Raw genomic sequence first — 9,257 nt, forward strand, 5'->3', positions numbered from 1 at the left:
GTCCCTGAAATGAAATATTTTGCAATTCTAATTAGTTCTATAACAGTAAATCCTTAGTTGCCATTTTCATATTTGCATATATATTTCAGACTTACAGATACATCCAAAATACTTCCTTAAGGAATTCTACTCTCTTCACTCAAAATGAGGCTTTCAGATTTAGTACCCCAAATTACTTCAATATTACTTCCCAAGATTAAATATTCGAACATTATAGGGTCATTCTTGAGATAAGTCACTATATTTTCACTTGGTTGAATTAAAGTTTATATTATCACTTCCTGTCTGAAATTTATACTCATTCTTAGAGAAATTTTAGATACTAAATGTAATTTAGTATTTATTTAAATAACTAAAGTAATTTAGAGTATTCTAACTTTAAGATTTAATATTAGCATAAGAAAATAAAAACTAATAAATTAAGCAATTAGGAAGTGCTCTCATAAGGAAGTAGTTAAGAGAATGGATTTCACAGGTTTGGTTCCTCCTGGCTCTGTCACTTCTTTGTTATGTGACCTTGAGTAACTTAATTATCCCCTCTGTGCTTCAGATTTCTTTTCTATAAAATGGAGATATCAATAATGATCCACTCAAATAGAGGTATTATGAAAATTATAATGCGTTAACAGAAAGCCTTAGAACATTGCAGACATATCGCAGACATTTTGTAAATTTTGACTATCATTTTTATCATCTCATTGCCATAATGTCATGAAATAGGCGACCAATTATGATTCTTCTAGTATCTCGAATGTGCTTCATACTAAAGTTTTAATAAAACATCATATATGATTGCTACAGGAATGACCATTTGAATTTGTTGCCTTTGGTGAGTAAAATTGCAGCATAACTATGACATCATTATTTGTTACCGTTAAAAATAAAACAATGGAGGCACATGGGACAAGAGATTTTCCTAACAAGACTAGAATGCTACCTATTGTCTTCACCAGTTATGAATTCTATAAGCTATTTAAAGGAAGTACACTAGACTTTTATGTGCTTCATAACTGGCAACTCTATTATCCCTCCTGTGTTGTCTTCTTTTGGGGAAAATAACTCAAGTTTCCATTGCCATAACAACAGGCTACTCTCCCTAAAACAAGAAATGCTCTGAGTCAAAGTAAAATTGTTTCCATGGTAACTGCTACATATTTAAGTACAGCAGCTTGGTTTTTAATCAGTAAAATTGTCCTTTGTCAAAAAGCAACTACATATTGTTACCAATATAATTATGTACATTTGGAAGGTGTGGTAAATGAATGAAGTAAAGTAGATTCTCACAAAAATAAAAACAAATTTGATTACCTCTTTTTAATAGTTACAGATCCTTGTTCATGATATAAAAATCTCCATTATATATACACTAGAGGCCCAGTGCACAAATCCGTGCATCAGTGGGATCCCTCAGCCTGGCCTGCGGGATGGGCCGAAACCGGCTCTCTGACATTCCCCAAGGGGTCCTCGATTATGAGAGGGTGCAGGCCAGGCCAAGGGACCCCACTGGTGCATGATCGGGGCAAGGAGAGGCGCAGGAGATTGGCCAGCTAGGGAGAGAATGTGGGAGGGCTCCAGGGCGTGTCCGGCCTGTCTCATTCAGTCCCAATTGGCTGGACCTCAGCAGCAAGCTAACCTACTGGCCAATTGTCTGCCCCCTGGTGGTCAGTGCACATCATAGTGGGCAGTTGAGCAGCCGGATCATATCATTAGCATATTACACCTTGATTGGTTGAAAGGATGACCAGAGGACCAGACACTTAGCATATTAGGCTTTTATTATATAGGACTAGAGGCCCGGTGCACAAAAATTTGTGCACTCGGGGGGGAGGTAGGTCCCTCAGCCCGGCCTATGCCCTCTCGCAGTCTGGGACCCCTCAGGAGATAACGACCTGCTGGCTTAGGCCTGCTCCCGGGTGGCAGAGGGCAGGCCCAATCCCTAGGTGCAGACCCTGGTCGGGCTCAGAGCAGGGCCGATTGGGTAGTTGGGGCACCGCCCCCTGTCACACTCAAGGCAGGGTCGATGGGGAGGTTGCGGCGCCACCCTGTCACTCACAGAGCAGGGCCCATCAGGGTGGTTGGGGCTCTGTACCCTGTCACGCACAGAGCAGGGCCCATCAGGGGGTTGGGGAGCTCCCCCCTGTCACGCACAGAGCAGGGCCGATAGGGGAGTTGGGGCACCACCCCCTGTCACACACAGAGCAGGGCGGATCAGGGGGTTGGGGCGCCGCACCCTGTCACACTCAGGGCAGGCCCGATGGGGAGGTTATGGCTCTACCCCATCACACACAGAGCAGGGCCAATCAGGGGGTTGAGGCGCCGCCACTGTCACACTCAGGGCAGGGCCGATGGGGAGGTTATGGCTCTACCCCGTCACACACAGAGCAGGGCCTGTGGGGGGGGGAGGGTTGGGGCGCCACACCCTGTCACACACAGAGCAGGGCCTATCAAGGGGTTGGGGCGCCACACCCTGTCACACACAGAGCCGCAGGGCGATCAGGGGGTTGGGGAGCTCCCCCCTATCAGGCACAGAGCAGGGCTGATCAGGGGATTGGGGCGCCTTCTCTTGTCACAAACAGAGCAGGGCGGATAGGGAGGTTGTGGCCCTGCCCCCTGTCACACACAGAGCCACAGGGCGATCAGGGGGTTTGGGTGCTTCCCCCGTCATGCTGATCCCGGTGCTGGGAGGCCTCTCGCCTCTGCTAATCCCGGTGCTGGGAGGCATATTACTCTTTTACTATATAGGATAGAGGCCTGGTGCACGGGTGGGGGCCGGCGGGTTTGCCCTGAAGGGCGTCCTGGATCAGGGTAGGGGTCCCCACTGGGGTGCCTGGCCAGCCTGGATGAGGGAATGATGGCTGTTTGCAGCTGGTCACACACCCTTCAGGGTGGGGGTCCCCACTGGGGTGCCTGGGCAGCCTGGGTGAGGGGATGAGGGCTGTTTTCAGGCTGGTGGGTGACTGAAGCTCCCAACCACTCCTTTTTATCTTTTTTTATTCTGGGCCAGCTTTAGTTCTGAGGCTTGGCTCTAGCTCTTAGGCCTCTGCTGCTGAAAGCAGGTATCTGGTTTGTTTGGGTTCTATAATCGAAACACTGTTTCAACTCCAGCTCTGAGATCCCGGCTGGCTGAAAGCAGGTTTCTGGGGTTTTGTTTAGCTTCTGTATTTGTAACAATGTTTCAAACTGCAAGCTCAGAGGCTGGCAGCGGCAGACGGGGAGCGTTGGAGTCCTCCGTCACTGAAGCAAGCAAGCAAGCCTCGTGTTCGCTTCAAGCTGCCGGCCGCCATCTTGGCTGGCAGTTAATTTGCATATTGCCCTGATTAGCCAATGGGAAGGGTAGCGGACGTATGGCTAAGTACCATGTTTCTCTTTTATTAGATAGGATGTGCCAATTTATGGCATAGCTCTATAGTGAATATAGAATGGTAGTATTTGTTATATTTTTATGACATTTAAATAAATTCTTCATCACTGAAAATGAAAGTGTCCATGGTCCAAATCTATTTCATTCTCTTTTTATAAACAATAATGTCCAATTATGTTGAATGTACCTTAAGTTTCATACTGATTTCTTTTATCCTTTTTTGGTGTAGATAAGCTCTTAAAGAAGTCAAATAAATCCTCATTATCTATCATGTAATGCAAATTCAGGATTAACCTTGTTTCTTTTTAGTAACATTGACTTGTTTCTAATGGTTCTTTTGAATGTGAGAGTGGAAAGGGTGAAACTATGGCTAGAATTCTGGGAATTGAAATTGGGAGTGATTGTCATGTTGGCAGTATCTGTCAAGTAGAAAAACTGGAGTACAGTTTCATTTCAGTGGTATCCTGGTGAACACTAATTTCTTACTTACCATTATGGCAAAGGCCATATTCTTTGTATTTAGGTAGGATCTAGTTTGTGGCTCTTTACCTATGTGACTTTGGGTTCAAATTTTCTCATTTGTAAAGTGGAGTTAAAATGCCTACATCATGGATTGAGAGAATTAGATGAAAGAATGCATGTGGAAGGCTTAGTACATGTATTATCTAAACTAACAATGACTAGTACCTAGAATGTACTCAATTGCTAATAACAGCTATCATTTATGATTATCTTAATCTGACTTAAATGGTAAAAAGAGAAGAAAAATTACTGGTATAGTAACAAAGAAGGAAAAAGTTACTGGTATTGGCACATATATATGTTTAAATAAAAACAAGATATGTTTTTATTTTATTTTTATAATCAATTAAAGATTTATATGAAGTACAAGTATATAATATATATTACATGATAATATCATAAAATGGATCAATGTTAAAATACCTGATATAACTTAACGTTATTTTAATCACCCATTTGTCTTTTCCTTTTTCCTTTTCTTTCACAATTCCCATGGCATCCAGCAGATTACTAGCAGATAACTTTAGGCTGAGCGATATCTCAGATTTTCTAGGACAATCTTGATTTAAATACCCTGTTTCATTGTTATCCCCTAAGTAAGCTGTGCCTGTGAGGCACTGTGTCCTGACTTGGGGGTAAAAAAAGTGTCACTCTAAATGGGAGACTGTACCGTCTCTGACTTTGGCACCGCCAGGCAATCCTAATCACGATTCCAGGTCTCAAAGTGCAGATGGCACCTCAGCAGGGTCATTGTACTGCCTCAAACGCAAAGTCCCATGACACCAACCTACCTGACAAGAAGCTTCAGAGGACAGCAGGTGACTGTTCCTTTTCTTTTTCTTTCCGTGAAAAGGGCAAAAAGGGAGGTCATCAACAAACTAAGGAATTGACAGCTAAATCTGTTATATAGTTTAACACCTGCTCTATGCTGCCTATCCTGAGAATGATAAAGAATCAGGACCATCAGTCCTGAGGTCAGCTAGTTGAAATTCAAATCTATCATCTGACTGCCGCCAGTCAGAGAGCGATGCCAAGTAGGTTGAGGCCATATTCTCATTCTCCTGTGATACAGAGCCCCTAACTTAAAGGAATCCTCAGTTCCTCACCTCTCTTCCAACTCTTGTGATTATGGAAAATTATATGAGATTTCATGAAAAAATTATTTATACATCAGTGTTTTCCAGACGTTTGAGAGACAACAAGGCAAAGAGTAAACAAGACCAAAGGCGTATGAAGTTCTGTTATAGAAAAGAAAGGATATGGACTTGGAAAGGATATAGAGAGGGATTGAAATAGAAGGAAAATTATGGTTTTGGGTAGGCATGCATAGAGGGCAGGGCATATTAAAAGAGGACATAGGGAATAAATCTCTCAGTTGGTTAAACCAGTTACCTGGTGCATTTGTTTCATAGAGCTGCAGTAACGAATTGCCATAAACTGTAAGGCCTAAAACAATAGAACTATATTGTTTCACAGTCCTGGATCTAGAAGTTTGAAATTGAGGTGTCTGCGGGGCCATGTTTTCTTATAAGACTCCATGGGAGGATCTTTCCTTGCCTCTTCACAGCTTCTGATGATTGACCATAATCCTTGGCATTCCTTGGCTTGTTAAGGGTGCCATTCCAATCTCTGCCTTGGTCTTCCTATGACCTTCACTCTGTGTGTTTGTCTCTGTGCTTCTTTTTTTCTTGTAAGGACACCAATCTTTTTGGATTAGGTATGCCCTAATCCAATCAAATTCAGAGGTTGTGGGAGGATCATGAATTTGTATCCAAACAATATTATCTAATTTTCTTTCCCCTATCTCCATATCTTATCCCCTGTGGTAAAATTTTGGAAGGAGCTGGGGATATTTGCAGAACAAGTCAAGGGCCATAACTCAGGATTGCATCAGAATGACCTGGAGGGAGACAAATGTCATGAAAGTCTATAACCACAGTTTGATTGTGTAGTGGTGCTGCACTGGCTGGCAGACTTGGAAGACACCTGCAACATGCTTGATTCTATTTCACAAGACACATGATGAGCAGAAACAACACAGGCATGAAGAAGAGATTTAATTTAGGATTCTGGTTGCCAGGTTGCTTTACTAAGAATCTTCATGGATAAATAGGGTTAAAATTTACCTCATTTAACTATTGTGAATATCAAGTGAAATAACATTTGTGCATGACACCTTGCCAAGGAATTCCCATAGTAGTTCTTTTTCTCTTCTTTTTATGTTGCATGATGATTCATTGGTGTGGTCCAATGTCACAAGTATCTGCCCCTTGAGTGTAGAGGATTACATTTAATTCAGGTCAGAAAAAAGACCTACCTCATCTAGCCACATAACATTGGAAGAAAAATAAAAATTATCTTATAATCTTTCAATTTTTTTCTATAGAAAAGAAAAACTTATGAACAACTCTTTTAAGATGAATTTGACTAAAATGTTTGATAAATCCTGTATTATATGATATGTAATATATAATGTTATATATAATTATGTAGTACAAATTTATATATATAATAAAAGTAGAAAAGTAAGTAATAGAAGTGTATAATATATAATGTATTATATTAATTAAATAGCTCACGGCCTTGCAAAGATAGAAATACCTGACATGCCAATTTAAGCATATAGTCTTCTTTCCATGTGCTTGTATATAAGCAGATGTTTATAACTGAAGATCTGCCTTAGCATATATACTTTGTATCCTATTCTCACACTGAATTCTAGAGACCAAGGATCTGTTCTGCATGGAATGGTTCTGCTATTATCCAACTGCTGAGTGGGAGGCTAGAACAGCAGAATTCAACTAAGTAAATCTGGTAAACAGTGTTTAAAATTAGTAAGTGACAACTACAATTTACAGTTTTTTTCCTTTTTCATGGTTTCCCTTGGGCGTTAATTAAATACAGCATTTTCAAGTATTCTCTCTTGCCCAATCATTTTCTCTCATATATTGATATTTTCAGGCTGTGAATGCAACAGACAGCAATATTAAACTCTATGACTAGTTTTGAAACTGCAAGGAGATAGGTCATACTCAGTTGTAATAGACAACTGTAAAACTGAAATATTTTTTTTATTAACATGCAGAAGAGTCAAGTTTGAGGATGATTTCATTTGTGGAAGTTTCCTTTTGTCCTAATAGGTAGTTAACATAGGGCTGTTGCTTCTACCCATGGAAAATTCACTCTCTCTCTCTCTCTCTCTCTCTCTCTCTCTCTCCTTCCTAGGAACCTCTCTCCTCTTTTTTCCTCCCCCCCCTCAGTTAAATTCTGTTGCTATATTGATTGATTGTGCTTTATTTTTCTATTATGTATATAGGAATAACTGAAAATAATCTAAAATAGATGCAGATTAGATTTAGAAAGAAAAACCTGCCTCATTTTTATTACTATATTTTAATATATATATATATATATATATTTTACTTTATTACTATAAAGAACATTTTGTTTTATAAAGACATTGCTATTAACAGTAACATTTAACTATTTCTATGTCTTGACTTTACATTGGCCTGTAAACATGTTTAATTAATGCTTATTTTAGGATAACATTTGTATGCAAGCAAATTTATGGCTACAAGTCCTTGCCCTAAAAGCCTCTTTGTTTGTTGTTGTTTTTTCAAAAAGGACGTTTTCAAGTTTTGATGTTTAAAAGCATGTACATTAAAAAGATTCATTTTGTGTGCTTAAAATCTCTCAAAAACATTCTGACATCTAGAAAGAAATACTAAATAGCTTGTTTTATCTATTAATCCACTTATTCGTTTAAAAAACCATTTCCTGACTACCTGCCCATTAAAAATACTCTGGCACATTGCTTCATGTTATGGGAGCTACAAAGATATAGTTTATTTTTTTCATGGATTTTAAGTCTGCTAGCGGATATAAAGTACTAGATATATTATCCATGATTCAGGTATGAAATATATAAATACATCAACTGCTAAAGAAGTTCAGAGGAGGTTCTAAAATATGGAGATTTGTTACAAATATTAGGAAAGAGAGATTTTTTTTTAAATAAAATCTATAAGGCAAATGAGAGAATGGTAGCAATGAAAAAGAGCCGTAAATCTGCGTGACTGAAATATACAGAAAAAATGAAAAGGTGGAGCTCAAAGACTAGCTCTGGTGACTGCCTGCCATCTCTGCATTGTTCTGCAGAGTGGCAGCAAGGGCTAAGTGACTGAAGTTGATCTTTTACACTGATTATAAATATCTTTTAAAAAGCAACAAAATGGGGGTAAAATTGAAATAATGTTTATTCTGTCATAATAGTTTAGTCTACCACTTAAAAATATTCACAGGATACTAAATCTGTCTCCAGAATTCATTTACTCAAAAAACTAACCTTCTTCTGTTATCATTGCTATGTCTGCAGGAAATTGGTTCTGATAACAATAGGCATCTAGTATAGAAAATATCCCCCAAGTTAGTAAAGTTCTCTGATTGTCTTGGGATCCACGCTGGAGTACAATTCAAATAACTTATAAATGGTCTGAGATGTCACATACAAACACACAAACTCTTAGTCACCAACATTTTCTGTGCTATGACCATCTCAGATTTAAAAAGAAGAAAAAAATCTATTTCCTGTTCCTAGTCTCACATACACACTTCTCAAACCATATGTGTCCACCATGGGTGAGACAATCACTTATGCGCATGTTTCATATGTTGGCTATCATAAAATCAAACTCTAGAGTTAGAATGAACCCTTGGTTTAGGCATAACTGGACCCATGTTACCTTTACTTACTTTCCGTAGGAAATGATATAGATGATATAGGATGGCATTTTAAATGTCAATAGTGTGTTGCTATTTACAGATATTCTCTCATTAGATCCTTTCATGAGATATGTGAAGAGATTGTTTTGTATACCATACTTGTAAAGACATGAAAACAAGATCTTTGGTGATGTGCTCATGCTCAATCATCAAACCAGTAACAGAGCTAAGAAACAAGATCTTACCTATACAAGCACTGAATATTCTCTATGACATCATACTGTTCTGTATACTTTTTCTAACTCATGGCATATTGTAAGTATTGTAGATAGTATCTGTGAATATTAAAAAATTGAGTCAATACAAATAATTAGGCCAACATAGGTTAATGAAAAATAACCTATAGCTAAAATTTTCTCAATAGAAAAAAAGCCATTCCTTTGGCTACAAAATAGTGATATTTTTGTTATGTTGTGTTGTTATTTTTCATAGTCTCAGAGTTCATTTGTAATGGCCAGATTTAACACCGGATTCTTCTGCACAACAGATAGTTGAACAAGCATTTTCACTTTCCAGTTATATTCCAATAATGAACTTTAGGAGATTAACTCATTTTAGGTGATTTGTCCAAGGTCACTCTGAAGATAAG

The sequence above is a fragment of the Myotis myotis genome, unplaced genomic scaffold, assembly GCF_014108235.1.
Source record: "Myotis myotis isolate mMyoMyo1 unplaced genomic scaffold, mMyoMyo1.p scaffold_m19_p_6, whole genome shotgun sequence".
In the NCBI taxonomy this organism is placed as follows: domain Eukaryota; kingdom Metazoa; phylum Chordata; class Mammalia; order Chiroptera; family Vespertilionidae; genus Myotis; species Myotis myotis.